The sequence below is a fragment of the Triticum aestivum genome, chromosome 7A (genome assembly GCF_018294505.1).
Source record: "Triticum aestivum cultivar Chinese Spring chromosome 7A, IWGSC CS RefSeq v2.1, whole genome shotgun sequence".
Taxonomy (NCBI): Eukaryota; Viridiplantae; Streptophyta; class Magnoliopsida; order Poales; family Poaceae; genus Triticum; species Triticum aestivum.
In genome coordinates this window covers 212,072,406-212,090,642 of record NC_057812.1, presented here as the reverse complement: position 1 = coordinate 212,090,642, position 18,237 = coordinate 212,072,406, and positions in this window count along the sequence as shown.

Genomic DNA, 18,237 nt, shown 5'->3' with positions numbered 1-18,237 from the left:
TAAGTTCTCTCACTTGAGGACTTAGCTGCAGTCAGGCACTCGCCTAAGTTTGAAAAAATCCTACCGAGTGGAGAGCGATCCTCTCACTCGGGGGCTTAGCTGCAGTCCAGTACTCGCCTAAGTTCTCCCAAACACATCTCAATCCTCAAGGACGACGAGGGGCAGGTCGACTGCCACCTTCTCCTGGAGAGCTTCGCCACAAATACAATGCGCGATTCATCCCGCTCTACAGTAACGAAGTACGGGTCGACTGCCACCTTCTCCTGGAGAGCTTCGCCACAAATACAATGTGCGCTCCGTCCCACTCTGCAGTAACAGGGTGTGGGTCGACCGCCGCCCGCCCCTGGGGAGCTTCGCCACAAATACAAGACATGGGTCGACTGCTTCCCCCTCCTTCGGAGCTGCGCTGCGAATACAGAAAGTTGTCTCGAATAAAGATTGGGTTCACTCAGCAGGAGATTCATAAAGATATTCAACGGTAAACCAAGTTCAGATAAAATTCTAAAGGTTCTGGATCACGGATCGAGGTACTCGGGCATGCAGCCCGAAAAAGTTTAATGGTTACAAAAACCACTCGGCATTCCGAGGCAAATTTAAGGTAGGACACAAGAGTTTGTTCACTCCGCGGGAGGAGGGCTGGCAGGCTCAACGAACTCGTCCAGGTCGACGCCATCGGCAATCCGAGTGGCGGCAGCTATGAAGGTCTCCATAAAAGTTCGGAAGTCGTGCTTCTGGGTGTTTGCGACCTTGATTGCGGCCAGCTTGTCTTGTCGCACCTCCTTGCAGTGGACACGAACCAAGGACAGAGCCACATCAGCGCCACAACGAGCAGAAGACTTCTTCCACTCCTGCACTCGGTCAGGGATTCCGTTAAGTCGAGCCATCAGAGACTCAAGATCGTTTTGGAGCGTAGCCTCTGGCCAGAGTGCCGGGTCGATCCGTGACATGGCGACCTTCAGTCGAGCCAAGTAGTCCACGGCACCGTCGATGCGAGATTCCAGTCGGAGCAGATTCATGGCAGTTTCATCTTTCACTGGAGAGTTGATTGGATCCAAACCTGGTTCGATCCTCCCAGTCTCTTCTTCAAAGTTCTGGCAAAACTCTGCATTCACGATCCAAGGATAAGTCAATCTTCATACACTGAGTCGACACAAAAAAAATCAGTCGGAACTAAATGTGCACCTTCAAGCTTGATATACAACTTCTTGGCAAGGCTCCTCAGGTAGCTCTCCAGATCGTCCCTCCTACGAGCGATGCCTTCCATCTTTTCGCTCAGGTTGAGGTTTTCCTTCTTCCAGCGTGCGCACTCCCTGTTGGCTTCATTCAGAGCAGTCTTCAGCCTGGTATTCTCTTCTTCCAACTGGCCGACTGAAGCCAGCTTCTGTCCGGCCAGAGCGGTCCTGTCGTCAGCCTCCTTCTGGGCAGCAGCCAAATCCTGATCTTTTTTCGCCAAAGCTTCCCTTAGTTTTTCTGCAAAGAAATGATGATTGATTCAGAAATAGCAGAAGGATGCTCGAGCTGAAAACTGACCAGTCGACAAACTTGTCTTACCAGCGGCGCCGTCTCTGACCGTCTGCAGTTCTGTCCTGGCCATCTCCAAGTCAAGTTTCAGTTGAATCTGCTGCCTCTCCAAATCAGTGAAGCGAGCTCCAAGATCACAAGATTTCTGAAATCAAAGGGGAGAAATTATTCCATAGCAAAAACGACAAATACTAAGACTATAGTCGACTGCCCGCAGTCCACCATAGTCTCGGGGACTACACCCAGTGGGTGCACTTTGCGTGCCCCCACCGGTTCTGATTCCACTCGATCGGCCCGTCGGAGTCGAGTTCAAAAAAGAGAGAGACAAAGTAGAACTCAGACCACAGTCGACTGCCAGCAGTCGACCGTGGTCTCAGGGACTACACCTAGTGGGTGCACTTTGCGTGCCCCCACCGGTTCTGATTCCACTCGACCGGATCGAGCGGAAGAAACAAACTACCAGTTCGGTTTTACTCGACAAAATACAAAGACTACGGTCGACTGCCAGCAGTCCGCCGTAGCCTCGGGGACTACACCCAGTGGGTGCACTCAGCGTGCCCCCACTAGTCCAAAAAATTCAATCGACACACCCAGTGGGTGTACAGATGAAAAGATTTTCGGAAAGAATCTTCAGATAGCATATCCTAACAGAACAAGTGGCGACCAACTAACCTGAACATTGCTCTGGATAGCCGAGCTGGCATCATAGGCGGCTTGGCTGGCGTCCCGCACCGTCTTCATCTTCTCCATCATAATGCCCGCCTGGCGTATGGCTTCCCTAGCAGCATTCACCTCGTCCTCCGGGACATGATGGGTTGCAAAAAGTGAAGGCGGGTCGACAGGGGCCTGAGCAGTCGAAGAAGAAGGCAAGGCACTCGACAGGGGCTCCGCGAAGGTAACAGAACCCCGATTGACGTCACCAGTGTCCTGAACGACTGGTTCCGCCCTCGGCGTCGACTGTAGCGCCTCACTTACAGGAGCTCGCCTACTCTTCCTCGTCAAAGACCTCTCGGGCTCTTCATCATCATCAGGGAGGTCAATAATGTTGGGAGCTGTACAAAGTTCAAATTGCCAAAATCACGTCACCCAATGATGCACGATGCAGTTGAATCGACCAAAGAAAGATAGTATGGCAGAAATCATACCCGGATTAGAAGTGACCGCATCCTCCATCACCTCATCATCATCCCTGTAAGCTGAGGTCCCGGAAGTGGCAGCGCTAACAATTCCAAAGTTCGTCCAGTTAAAACAAGAAAAACAAACAGCGCGGAGCGTCGAGTGAATACAAGGAGAGACACTCACGCGGAGGCGACAGGGATATCGATCTTGATCTTTGGCAGCGCCTTCCGAGTCTTCGGCTCTGCAACTTTGGGGTGCTTTGGCGCCTTCTCAGTCGGGGTTGGTGAAGAGACCCGAGGACGCTTCGAAGACTGACCAGCCTGAGCAGTTGCCTTGTCGCGGGCACTCGGCCGTTCTTGGTCAAGCTTGGATCGTCTCTCTATGCGAGGAGGCGACTCGACTTCTTCCCCATCACTTGAGTCGTCACTTCCACCATCCCCTTCACCATCGGAAGTCCACTCGCCACTTTCGCCACCACTCGCCTCGCCTTCCAGAGCTTGCTCTTGCTCCCCGTTGGGCATCGAATACATTTCAATAATGGCCTGAAAGAAAGCAGGGAGAACAAAGTCAGTCGACGCAATACAGACAGCTGCGCGAGTGAATTCAGATTACAAGCAAAAACTCAGAATCAGACCTGCTCTGGTGCACGCGACTGGTCGAATGGGGGAACTCTCCTGGCTCCTCTGGGATTGTCCTTGTTCCCGGTAATGCTCGACAGCCACTTCTCCAGCGTGTCGTCATCGACCTCCTCCGGGTGGATCCGAGTGGAGTCTTCTAGACCCGAATACATCCACATCGGGTGGTCTCGGGCTTGGAGAGGCTGGATGCGCCGCTGAAGGAAGACCTCCAAGAGATCCATACCAGTGACCCCGTCACGAATGAGCTGGACCACTCGGTTGACCAACACCTTCACGTGCGCCTTCTCCTCCGGGAGCACCTTCAAAGGGGAGGGTTTTTCCACTCGGTCCATGGTAAAGGGAGGGAGGCCAGTCGATTGCCCTGGTGTCGACTGGTCTTTGCAGTAGAACTAGGTCGACTGCCATCCGCGAACTGAATCGGGAAGAATCATGGCTGGAAAGGAGCTTTTTCCCCTCGTCTGGATGCCAAGACCCCCACACATATGGATCACTTGGGTCCTCTCGTCACTCGGATTAGCCTTTTTCACTGTCTGGGAGCGATAAGTGAAAATATGCTTGAAAAGACCCCAGTGAGGTCGACAACCCAAGAAGTTCTCACACAAGGAAATGAACGCGGCAAGATAAACGATTGAGTTAATGGTGGAGTTGAGCCCCAAAGAAGTTCAGAAACCCTCGGAAGAAAGGATGAGGAGGCAAGGAAAACCCACGGTCGACATGGGTGGCAAGAAGAACGCGCTCACCCTCCCGGGGTTGCGGCTCGGATTCCTTCCCCGGAAGCCGCGCCGAGTCGTAGGGAATCAGCCCTCCCTCGGCCAGGTCGTCGAGGTCCTCTTGGGAGATCCTCGAGTGGATCCAGTCGCCCTAGATCCAACCCCTCGGCAGGCCAGTCCGCGAGGAAGATCCGCTCCTGCTCGTCGCCTTCCCCTTTGACCTCGCCGTCGCCTTCTTTGCCCGCTCCAGAGCCGTTGTCTTCTCCTTCACCATTGTCGCCGATGAGACGCGTGTGGCGCGGTGGCGCTGGGGCGAGAGCGAGCGTAGAGGAGAGGCGTGAGGAGGAGAAGAGATAATGGGGCGCGCTGTTCGGGAGACTCCGGTCCAACACCTTATATGAGGCCGCTTCCGAGTGGCTGACAAGTAGGCCCAGATGGCTCTGTCAAATCCCGTAACGACCGCATGAGAGATATGTGGCGAAAAAGGTGGCGCGGGGATCGAGGCGGCTCCGCTCTATCTCGTCCGATTACTGCGGCCTCCCCTGTCCCGCGCGCTTCCCAAAATTCGAATCCCACTAAATCCGCGGGCAGCAAATAACTTGTCAGACCAAAGATCTCCTCCACACCGTCACTCGGAGCCTTACAAGTAAAGAAACCCACTCGACGAAGAAATAAGAATGGATCAAGGTGACTGAAAAGGAAGTTGCTGCCATTACTCGGGTCCATTGATCTAGAGCAAGATATGCTCATGACATGAAAAACGAGTTGGAGAGGTCCTCAACTCCTTCCCCACTCAAACCTCGATCCATTCGGGGGCTAATGATGAAGCTATGTACCTAGGGTAGGGTCATGGACCTGTCCTAACTGCCCTACCCAAGGACATCTCTAGAAGAAATCACCTTTCAATCGACTTGAAGGTGTTCCACTCGACAGACTCGAAGTCACTCGACCAAGAAGCGATCACTCGACCAAGATCCAACCACTCGACGGCCAGGAGACCTAAAGTCACCCCGCACGCTAACGGTCGGTCATTAAAATAGCTTTTATGGTCATCATAGCACTTTATTACTAGCGTTACCAGTAATGCCCTGCCTTAATGTACATTGAACCCTTCGTAACGTGGGCTGGCCGGGGTCCTAGCGCACTCTATATAAGCCACCCCCTCCTCCGAGACAAGGGTTTGCACCTCTGTAACTCATACCCACATAATCCAGTCGACCGCATCTGGGCTCCGAGACGTAGGGTTTTTACTTCTTCCGAGAAGGGCCTGAACTCGTAAACCTTGCGTCCTTACAACTTCTCCATAGCTAAGATCTCACCTCTCCATACTTACCCCCCTACATTACTGTCAGACTTAGAACCACGACACACACCTTTTGAGAGAGCCATACATGATTTGGGATTTGTTAGAATACTCTATGTGCTTCACTTATATCTTTTGAGTTATATAGTTTTGCTCTAGTACCTCACTTATATCTTTTAGAGCATGGTGGTGGATTTGTTTTATAGAAACTATTGATCTCTAATGCTTCACTTAGATTATTTTGAGAGTATTAAATAGCATGGTAATTTGCTTAAATAATCCTAATATGCTAGGTATTCAAGATTAGTAAAAAAAATCTTATGAGTGTTTTGAATACTAAGAGAAGTTTGATGCTTGATGATTGTTTTGAGATATGAAGGTAATAATATCAAAGTCGTGCTAGTTGAGTAGTTTTGAATTTGAGAAATGCTTGTGTTGAAGTTTGCAAGTCCCGTAGCATGCACATATGGTAAACGTTATGTAACAAATTTGAAACATGAGGTGTTCTTTGATTGTCCTCCTTATGAGTGCGGTCGGGGACGAGCGATGGTCTTTTCCTACCAATCTATCCCCCTAGGAGCATGCGCGTAGTGCTTGGTTTTTGATGACTTGTAGATTTTTGCAATAAGTATGTGAGTTCTTTATGACTAATGTTGAGTCCATGGATTATACGCACTCTCACCCTTCCATCATTACTAGCCTCTTCGGTACCGTGCATTGCCCTTTCTCACATTGAGAGTTGGTGCAAATTTCGCCAGTGCATCCAAACCCCATGATATGATACGCTCTTTCACACATAAACCTCCTTATATCTTCCTCAAAACAGCCACCATACCTACCTATTATGGCATTTCCATAGCCATTCCGAGATATATTGCCATGCAACTTTCCACCATTCCGTTTATCATGACACATTCATCATTGTCATATTGCCTAGCATGATCATGTAGTTGACATAGTATTTCTGGCAAAGCCACCATTCATAATTCTTTCATACATGTCACTCTTGGTTCATTGCATATCCCGGTACACCGCCGGAGGCATTCATATAGAGTCATCTTTTGTTCTAGCATCGAGTTGTAATCATTGAGTTGTAAATAAATAGAAGTGTGATGATCATCATTTTCTAGAGCATTGTCCCAAGTGAGGAATTAAAAAAAGGTGAGAGAAAGGCCATAAAAAAGAGAAGGCCCAAAAAAAGAGAAAAAGAGAGAAGGGACAATGCTATTATCCTTTGCCACACTTGTGCTCCAAAGTAGCACCATAATCTTCATGATAGAGAGTCTTTTGTTTTGTCACTTTCATATACTAGTGGGAATTTTTCATTATAGAACTTGGCTTGTATATTCCAACAATGGGCCTCCTCAAGTGCCCTAGGTCTTCGTGAGCAAGCAAGTTGGATGCACACCCACTTAGTTTCTTTTGTTGAGCTTTCATACATTTATAGCTCTAGTGCATTCGTTGCATGGCAATCCCTACTCCTTGCATTAACATCAATCGATGGGCATCTCCATAGCCCATTGATTAGCCTCGTTGATGTTAGACTTTCTCCTTTTTTGTCTTCTCCACATAAGACCCATCATCATATTCTATTCCACCCATAGTGCTATGTCCATGGCTCGCGCTCATATATTGCGTGAAAGTTTATAGGTTTGAGATTACTAAAGTATGAAACAATTGCTTGGCTTGTCATCGGGGTTGTGCATGATGACAACATTCTTGTGTGACGAAAATGGAGCATGGCTAAACTATATGATTTTGTAGGGATGAACTTTCTTTGGCCATGTTATTTTGAGAAGACATAATTGCTTAGTTAGTATGCTTGAAGTATTATTATTTTTATGTCAATATGAACTTTTATCTTTAATCTTTCGAATCTGAATATTCATACCACAATTAAGAAGAATTACATTAAAATTATGCCAAGTAGCACTCCGCATCAAAATTATCTTTTTTATCATTTACCTACTCGAGGACGAGCAGGAATTAAGCTTGGGGATGCTTGATACGTCTCCAACGTATCTATAATTTTTGATTGCTCCATGCTATATTATCTACTGTTTTGGACATTATTGGGCTTTATTATCCACTTTTATATTATTTTTGGGACTAACCTATTAACCGGAGGCCCAACCCAGAATTGCTGTTTTTTGCCTATTTCAGAATTTCGCAGAAAAGGAATATCAAACGGAGTCCAAACAGAATGAAACCTTCGGGAACGTGATTTTCAGAACGAACATGATCCAGGAGACTTGGACCCTACGTCAAGAAATAAAGGAGGAAGCCACGAGGTAGGGGGCGCGCCTACCCCCCAGGCGCGCCCTCCACCCTCGTGGCCCCCCTGTTGCTCCACCGACGTACTCCTTCCTCCTATATATACCTACGTACCCCCAAACGATCAGATACGGAGCCAAAAACCCAATTCCACCGCTGCAACCTTCTGTATCCACGAGATCCCATCTTGGGGCCTGTTCCGGAGCTCCGCCGGAGGGGGCATCCATCACGGAGGGCTTCTACATCAACACCATAGCCTCTCCGATGAAGTGTGAGTAGTTTACCTCAGACCTTCGGGTCCATAGTTATTAGCTAGATGGCTTCTTCTCTCTTTTTGGATCTCAATACAATGTTCTCCCCCTCTCTTGTGGAGATCTATTCGATGTAATCTTCTTTTTGCGGTGTGTTTGTTGAGACTAATGAATTGTGGGTTTATGATCAAGATTATCTATGAACAACATTTGAATCTTCTCTAAATTCTTTTATGTATGATTGGTTATCTTTGCAAGTCTCTTCGAATTCTCAGTTTGGTTTGGCCTACTAGATTGATCTTTCTTGCAATGGGAGAAGTGATTAGCTTTGGGTTCAATCTTGCGGTGTCCTTTCCCAGTGACAGCAGGGGCAGCAAGGCACATATTGTATTGTTGCCATCGAGGATAACAAGATGGGGTTTTTATCATATTGCATGAATTTATCCCTCTATATCATGTCATCTTGCCTAAGGCGTTACTCTGTTTTCATGAACTTAATACTCTAGATGCATGCTGGTTATCGGTCGATGGGTGGAGTAATAGTAGTAGATGCAGGCAGGAGTCAGTCTACTTGTCTCGGACGTGATGCCTATATACATGATCATACCTAGATATTCTCATAACTATGCTCAATTCTGTCAATTGCTCAACAGTAATTCGTTCACCCACCGTAAAATACTTATGCTCTTGAGAGAAGCCACTAGTGAAACCTATGGCCCCCGGGTCTATCTTCATCATATTAATCTTCCAATACTTAGTTATTTCCTTTGCTTTTTTACTTTGCTTTTATTTTACTTTGCATCTTTATCACAAAAATACCAAAAATATTATCCTATCATATCTATCAGATCTCACTCTCGTAAGTGACCGTGAAGGGATTGACAACCCCTTATCGCGTTGGTTGCGAGGAGTTATTTGTTTTGTGCAGGTACGAGGGACTCGCGCGTAGCCTCCTACTGGATTGATACCTTGGTTCTCAAAAACTGAGGGAAATACTTACGCTACTTTGCTGCATCATCCTTTCCTCTTCAAGGAAATCCAACGCAGTGCTCAAGAGGTAGCAAGAAGATTTCTGGCGCCGTTGCCGGGGAGTCTACGCAAAAGTCAACATACCAAGTACCCATCACAACCCTTATCTCCCGCATTACATTATTTGCCATTTGCCTCTCGTTTTCCTCTCCCCCACTTCACCCTTGCCGTTTTATTCGCCCTCTCTCTCTATCCTCCCTCTCTTTCTCTATTTGCCTCTTTTTGCCCGCTTGCTTTTTGTTTGCTTGTGTGTTGGATTGCTTGCTTGTCACGATGGCTCAAGATAACACTAAATTGTGTGACTTTACCAATACCAACAACAATGATTTTATTAGCACTCCGATTGCTCCTCTTACCGATGCTGAATCTTGTGAAATTAATGCCGCTTTGCTGAATCTTGTCATGAAAGATCCGTTTTCCGGCCTTCCTAGTGAAGATGCCGCTACCCCTCTAAATAGCTTCGTTGATTTGTGTGATATGCAAAAGAAGAAAGATGTGGACAACGATATTGTTAAGTTGAAGCTATTTCCTTTTTCGCTTAGAGATCGTGCTAAAGCTTGGTTTTCGTCTTTGCCTCAAAATAGTATTGATTCTTGGAACAAGTGCAAAGATGCTTTTATCTCTAAGTATTTTCCTCCCGCTAAGATCATCTCCCTTAGAAACGATATTATGAATTTTAAGCAACTTGATCATGAACATGTTGCACAAGCTTGGGACAGGATGAAATTAATGATACGTAATTGCCCTACTCATGGTTTGAATTTGTGGATGATTATACAAAAATTTTGTGCCGGATTGAATTTTGCTTCTAGAAATCTTTTAGATTCGGCCGCGGGAGGCACTTTTATGGAAATCACTTTAGGAGAAGCTACTAAACTCCTAGATAATATTATGGTTAATTATTCTCAATGGCATACTGAAAGATCTACTAATAAAAAGGTGCATGCGATAGAAGAAATTAATGTTTTGAGTGGAAAGATGGATGAACTTATGAAATTATTTGCTAGTAAGAGTGTTTCTTCTGATCCTAATGATATGCCCTTGTCTACTTTGATTGAGAATAATAATGAATCTATGGATGTGAATTTTGTTGGTAGGAATAATTTTGGTAACAACGCGTATAGAGGAAATTTTAATCCTAGGCCTTATCCTAGTAATCCCTCTAATAATTATGGTAATTCCTACAACAACTCTTATGGAAATTTCAATAAGATGCCCTCTGAATTTGAGAACTAGTGTTAAGGAATTTATGAATTCGCAAAAGAATTTCAATGCTTTGCTTGAAGAGAAATTGCTTAAAGTTGATGATTTGGCTAGGAACGTTGATAGAATTTCTCTTGATGTTGATTCTTTAAAGCTTAGATCTATTCCTCCTAAGCATGATATCAATGAGTCTCTCAAAGCCATGAGAATTTCCATTGATGAGTGCAAAGAAAGAACCGCTAGGATGCGTGCTAAGAAAGATGCCTTTATAAGAGCGTGTTCTTCTAGTTCCTATGAAAATAAAGATGAAGATCTAAAAGTTATTGATGTGTCCCCTATTAAATCTTGTTTTTGCAATATGAATCTTGATAATGATGGGACTGAATATGATCCACCTTTACCTAGAAGGCGTTCCAAAAATTCAGAGTTTTTAGATCTTGATGCTAAATTTGATGAAAGTGGGATTGAAGAAATTAAAACCCTAGATGTTGCTAAACCCACTATTTTGGATTTCAAGGAATTTAATTATGAAAATTGCTCTTTGATTGATTGTATTTCCTTGTTGCAATCCGTGCTAAATTCTCCTCATGCTTATAGTCAAAATAAAGCGTTTACTAAACATATCGTTGATGCCTTGATGCAATCTTATGAAGAAAAACTTGAGTTGGAAGTTTCTATCCCTAGAAAACTTTATGATGAGTGGGAACCAACTATTAAAATTAAGATTAAAGATCATGAGTTCTATGCTTTATGCGATTTGGGTGCTAGTGTTTCCACGATTCCAAAGACTTTGTGTGATTTGTTAGGTTTCCGTGATTTTGATGATTGCTCTTTAAACTTGCACCTTGCGGATTCCACTATTAAGAAACCAATGGGAAGAATCAATGATGTTCTTAGTGTCGCAAATAGTAATTATGTGCCCGTAGATTTTATTTTTCTTGACATAGATTGCGATCCTTCATGTCCTATTATCCTTGGTAGACCTTTCCTTAGAACGATTGGTGCAATTATTGATATGAAGGAAGGAAATATTAGATTCCAATTTCCGTTAAGGAAAGGCATGGAACACTTTCCTAGAAAGAAACTAAATTACCTTATGAATCTATTATGAGAGCCACTTATGGATTGCCTACCAAAGATGGCAATACCTAGATCTATCCTTGCTTTTTATGCCTAGCTAGGGGCGTTAAACGATAGCGCTTGTTGGGAGGCAACCCAATTTTATTTTTATTCCTTGATTTTTGCTCCTGTTTAGTAATAAATAATTTACCTAGCCTCTGTTTTGGTTGTGTTTTTTGTGTTTAATTAGTGTTTGTGCCAAGTAGAACCGTTGGGAAGACTTGGGGAAAGTCTTGTTATCTTGCTGTAAAAAACAGAAACTTTAGCGCTCACGAGAACTGCTGCCATTTTTATTTGGAAAGTGATATTTAGTTAATTATTTTTGAAGATGATTAATAGATAAATTACTCACGTCCAGCAATTTATTTTAGAATTTTTGGGGTTCCAGATCTTGCGCTAGTTACAGATTACTACAGACTGTTCTGTTTTTGACAGATTCTGTTTTTCGTGTGTTGTTTGCTTATTTTGATGAATCTATGGCTAGTAAAATAGTTTATAAACCATAGAGAAGTTGGAATACAGTAGGTTTAACACCAATATAAATAAATAATGAGTTCATTACAGTACCTTGAAGTGGTCTTTTGTTTTCTTTCGCTAACGGAGCTCACGAGATTTTCTACTTTAAGTTTTGTGTTGTGAAGTTTTCAAGTTTTGGGTAAAGATTTGATGGATTATGGAACAAGGAGTGGCAAGAGCCTAAGCTTGGGGATGCCCATGGCACCCCCAAGATAATCTAAGGACACCTAAAAGCCAAAGCTTGGGGATGCCCCGGAAGGCATCCCCTCTTTCGTCTACTTCCATCGGTAACTTTACTTGGAGCTATATTTTTATTCACCACATGATATGTGTTTTGCTTGGAGCGTCTTGTATGATTTGAGTCTTTGATTTTTAGTTTACCACAATCATCCTTGCTGTACACACCTTTTGAGAGAGCCATACATGATTTGGAATTTGTTAGAATACTCTATGTGCTTCACTTATATCTTTTGAGTTATATAGTTTTGCTCTAGTACTTCACTTATATCTTTTAGAGCACGGTGGTGGATTTGTTTTATAGAAACTATTGATCTCTCATGCTTCACTTAGATTATTTTGAGAGTCTTAAATAGCATGGTAATTTGCTTAAATAATCCTAATATGCTAGGTATTCAAGATTAGTAAAAAATTCTTATGAGTGTTTTGAATACTAAGAGAAGTTTGATGCTTGATGATTGTTTTGAGATATGGAGGTAATAATATCAAAGTCGTGCTAGTTGAGTAGTTGTGAATTTGAGAAATGCTTGTGTTGAAGTTTGCAAGTCCCGTAGCATGCACGTATGGTAAACGTTATGTAACAAATTTGAAACATGAGGTGTTCTTTGATTGTCCTCCTTATGAGTGGCGGTCGGGGACGAGCGATGGTCTTTTCCTACCAATCTATCCCCCTAGGAGCATGCGCGTAGTGCTTGGTTTTTGATGACTTGTAGATTTTTGCAATAAGTATGTGAGTTCTTTATGACTAATGTTGAGTCCATGGATTATACGCACTCTCACCCTTCCATCATTGCTAGCCTCTTCGGTACCGTGCATTGCCCTTTCTCACATTGAGAGTTGGTGCAAACTTCGCCGGTGCATCCAAACCCCGTGATATGATACGCTCTTTCACACATAAACCTCCTTATATCTTCCTCAAAACAGCCACCATACCTACCTATTATGGCATTTCCATAGCCATTCCGAGATATATTGCCATGCAACTTTCCACCATTCCGTTTATCATGACACATTCATCATTGTCATATTGCTTAGCATGATCATGTAGTTGACATAGTATTTGTGGCAAAGCCACCGTTCATAATTCTTTCATACATGTCACTCTTGGTTCATTGCATATCCCGGTACACCGCCGGAGGCATTCATATAGAGTCATCTTTTGTTCTAGCATCGAGTTGTAATCATTGAGTTGTAAATAAATAGAAGTGTGATGATCATCATTTTCTAGAGCATTGTCCCAAGTGAGGAATTAAAAAAAAGGAGAGAAAGGCCATAAAAAAAGAGAAGGCCCAAAAAAAAGAGAGAAGGGACAATGCTACTATCCTTTGCCACACTTGTGCTTCATAGTAGCACCATAATCTTCATGATAGAGAGTCTTTTGTTTTGTCACTTTCATATACTAGTGGGAATTTTTCATTATAGAACTTGGCTTGTATATTCCAACAATGGGCCTCCTCAAGTGCCCTAGGTCTTCGTGAGCAAGCAAGTTGGATGCACACCCACTTAGTTTCTTTTATTGAGCTTTCATACATTTATAGCTCTAGTGCATCCGGTGCATGGCAATCCCTACTCCTTGCATTAACATCAATCGATGGGCATCTCCATAGCCCATTGATTAGCCTCGTTGATGTGAGACTTTCTACTTTTTTTGTCTTCTCCACATAACCCCCATCATCATATTCTATTCCACCCATAGTGCTATGTCCATGGCTCGCGCTCATATATTGCGTGAAAGTTTATAGGTTTGAGATTACTAAAGTATGAAACAATTGCTTGGCTTGTCATCGGGGTTGTGCATGATGACAACATTCTTGTGTGACGAAAATGGAGCATGACTAAACTATATGATTTTGTAGGGATGAACTTTCTTTTGGCCATTTTATTTTGAGAAGACATAATTGCTTAGTTAGTATGCTTGAAGTATTATTATTTTATGTCAATATGAACTTTTATCTTTAATCTTTTGGATCTGAATATTCATACCACAATTAAGAAGAATTACATTAAAATTATGCCAAGTAGCACTCCGCATCAAAATTATCTTTTTATCATTTACCTACTCGAGGACGAGCAGGAATTAATCTTGGGGATGCTTGATACGTCTCCAACGTATCTATAATTTTTGATTGCTCCATGCTATATTATCTACTATTTTGGACATTATTGGGCTTTATTATCCACTTTTATATTATTTTTGGGACTAACCTATTAACCGGAGGCCCAGCCCAGAATTGCTGTTTTTTTGCCTATTTCAGAATTTCGCAGAAAAGGAATATCAAACAGAGTCCAAACGGAATGAAACCTTCGGGAACGTGATTTTCAGAACGAACATGATCCAGGAGACTTGGACCCTACGTCAAGAAATAAAGGAGGAAGCCACGAGGTAGGGGGACGCGCCTACCCCCACAGGCGCGCCCTCCACCCTCGTGGGCCCCCTGTTGCTCCACCGACATACTCCTTCCTCCTATATATACCTACGTACCCCAAAACGATCAGATACGGAGCCAAAAACCTAATTCCACCACCGCAACCTTCTGTATCCACGAGATCCCATCTTGGGGCCTGTTCCGGAGCTCTGCCGGAGGGGGCATCCATCACGGAGGGCTTCTACATCAACACCATAGCCTCTCCGATGAAGTGTGAGTAGTTTACCTCAGACCTTCGGGTCCATAGTTATTAGCTAGATGGCTTCTTCTCTCTTTTTGGATCTCAATACAATGTTCTCCCCCTCTCTTGTGGAGATCTATTCAATGTAATCTTCTTTTTGTGGTGTGTTTGTTGAGACCGATGAATTGTGGGTTTATGATCAAGATTATCTATGAAAAATATTTGAATCTTCTCTGAATTCTTTTATGTATGATTGGTTATCTTTGCAAGCCTCTTCAAATTATCAGTTTGGTTTGGCCTACTAGATTGATCTTTCTTGCAATGGGAGAAGTGCTTAGCTTTGGGTTCAATCTTGCGGTGTCCTTTCCCAGTGACAGTAGGGGCAGCAAGGCACGTATTGTATTGTTGCCATCGAGGATAACAAGATGGTTTTTTTATCATATTGCATGAATTTATCCCTCTACATCATGTCATCTTGCTTAAGGCTTACTCTGTTTTCATGAACTTAATACTCTAGATGCATGCTGGATAGCGGTCGATGAGTGGAGTAATAGTAGTAGATGCAGGCAGGAGTCGGTCTACTTGTCTCGGACGTGATGCCTATATACATGATCATACCTAGATATTCTCATAACTATGCTCAATTCTGTCAATTGCTCAACAGTAATTCGTTCACCCACCGTAAAATACTTATGCTCTTGAGAGAAGCCACTAGTGAAGCCTATGGCCCCCGGGTCTATCTTCATCATATTAATCTTCCAATACTTAGTTATTTCCTTTGCTTTTTTACTTTGATTTTATTTTACTTTGCATCTTTATCACAAAAATACCAAAAATATTATCCTATCATATCTATCAGATCTCACTCTCGTAAGTGACCGTGAAGGGATTGACAACCCCTTATCGCGTTGGTTGCGAGGAGTTATTTGTTTTGTGCAGGTACGAGGGACTCGCGCGTAGCCTCCTACTAGATTGATACCTTGGTTCTCAAAAACTAAGGGAAATACTTACGCTACTTTGCTGCATCATCCTTTCCTCTTCAAGGAAATCCAACTCAGTGCTCAAGAGGTAGCAATATGCAGCGGAAGGTAGACTACACTAGACAAGCCATAGTGAAGTAAGCAATGAAGTGAAAGCACGAAGACTATCAGCAGCTAGGTAGTATGGATCAAGATGGAAGATAGTATGAAACCAATCAAGAACAGTCTTCACACAGTGAAGTCAATCATATCATGCACACAGGCAATGACTTCACGAAGACAAACTGTAAGTAAAGAGAGAGGTAAGGATAGAACCAGTTGCTTGGTGAGGACATATATTTGTTGTACTAGTTCTAGTTGTTGTGACAACTGTACGTCTGGTTAGGGAGGCTGAGATTCAACTCAGAAGACCGCGTCTTCACCTTATTCCCCTTGAGCTAAGGACACACAGTCCTCTCTCAATCACTCTGGTAATTCTTCAAGGTAGACTTCCAAACCTTCACAGACTTCGTTCAACGGCGATCCACAATGACTCTTGGATGCTCATAACGTGACGCCTAACCGGATGGAGGATTCACAGTGCTCAAGTGTAACACATCTTCAGATCACACAGACAGAAAGACTTCAGTGATGCCTAACACTCTTTGGCATTGGGTGTTTAGGGCTTTGTCCTAGCAAGGATTTCTCTCTCAAAGGCTTCGAGGTGGGTTGCTCTCAAACGACAAAAGCCGTGCCCTAACTCTGAGCAGCCACCAATTTATGGTGTATGGGGTGGGCTATTTATAGCCACTAGGCAACCCGACCTGATTTGTTTGAAATGACCCTGGGTCACTAAGGAACTGACACATGTTCCAAAGGTCAGATTTCAAACACACGCGACAGCTTAACTTGGGCTACAAGTAAAGCCGACTCATCCAGCTCTGGATAAGATTTGCTCTCATTGTCTTCGCTCGAAGACTTAGGATTTGGTTGAGCATCACTTCAGTCACTCTGACTTTGTTCAGTTGGACCCCACTTAACAGTATGGTGGTTCCTATGACTCAACAAAGAAGAAAAGGAAACTAAGAAACAACCATGTCTTCGCACTCCATAGTCTTCACGTGAATGTCTTCTCGAGTCACAATCTTCGTTGTGAATATCTTCACATACCACCATTCTCTTCAATGTCTTCACACATTTTTAGGAGTCATCTCTGGTAGGTAAACCGAATCAATGAGGGACTACTACCTGTGTTATCCTGCAATTCTCACAAACACATTAGTCCCTCAACCAGGTTTGTCATCAATACTCCAAAACCAACTAGGGGTGGCACTAGATGCACTTACAGCTAGCATGGCAGGTTCGTTCAAGACCATCCTCGACTCAACTAATAACATCATTACAAGGAACCCAAGGGTCCAGGAGCAGTTTGATCTCCCCCATCTTCTTCGCCATGACCCTGCTGACTGACGTGTGGACGAGGGAAGCCTCGCCTTGTGTGACGGTGTCCTGGACTAGGGGGTACTCACCACATCGTTTCCCGATCAGTTGGATTGGGCCGAGGACCCCCATGGCCGTTTACTCATGGGCCAGTTTGGATAGCCGAAGACATATACGAGGAAGATTCCACAGGACTTGGTGATCAAGACAAGGACTCCTCTCCACCAATGTATTCAACTAGGACTCTGGTTATCCTAGGCCTCTGGTGTGTTATATAAGCCAAGGCCAGACTAGTCAATGGATGATTATGACATTATTCATCATACCCTTAGGTTTTAGACCACAACATATGATCTCGGGGTAGATCAACTCTGTACTTGATACTCCATCAATATAAACAAGAGCACGCCGTAGGGTTTTACCTCAATCAAGAGGGCCCGAACCTGGGTAAACATCGTGTCCCCTGTCTCCTGTTATGCATCGATCCATGATACACAGCTTGGGACTCCCTACCCGAGATCTGCCAGTTTTGACACCGACAATGGTGCTTTCATTGAGAGTTCCGCTGTGTGATCGACAAAGGATCAATGGCTCGCCCGCAGATTAACTGCGACGCTGACATCTTCGTCGTCGGCTCGACTGGTCACCTTGGCTCGACCGAGGACCGCGCTTCATCTTCGATCGTCATGTTCGGACGGGGGCCTTCATCAACATCAACTCCAATCTCTATCATGATCGTAGACTAATCATCCATGAAGCTCGGGGGCTCAATGTCAACATTGCCCTCGGGCGGCCGTGCTGTTTTTTCGGACAGCGAATTTGTATCTGCTGCCACCACTTCCTTGAGCATCACTTTGACGGTTCATTCAGTGGAATTGTGCGGAATTAAGTCTACAACAGCCATGCAAAATTTCGTCGAGTTCCGATGGAGGAATCTCCGGCAATCTACGATTTATCGGAGCCCTGTCAAATCTAGATGGGAATCCGGACGAGTTTAGGGAGTGGTCTCCAGAGCCTAGATCGGAGGTCCTTTGGAAGATCCAACCGTTCATCTTCTGTGTAATTCCTATATCTATCACCCCTCCATATTTCAGCTCGATCCGACGGTTGAAACTCCGGGAACCTTCCGATGAGTGAACCACTTTTTCAGATCTGTTTTCTGCGTGAGAACGAATCCGACCCGAGTTCATCTTTTTTATGAACACGATTTCAGACATCCTTTTTGAAGGAGGTTTTGTATGGGGTTTTGTTTTTTGTTCCCAAACACATCCCACTAATTTTAAGGTCTTTTTCCAATATTATCTTCACCAT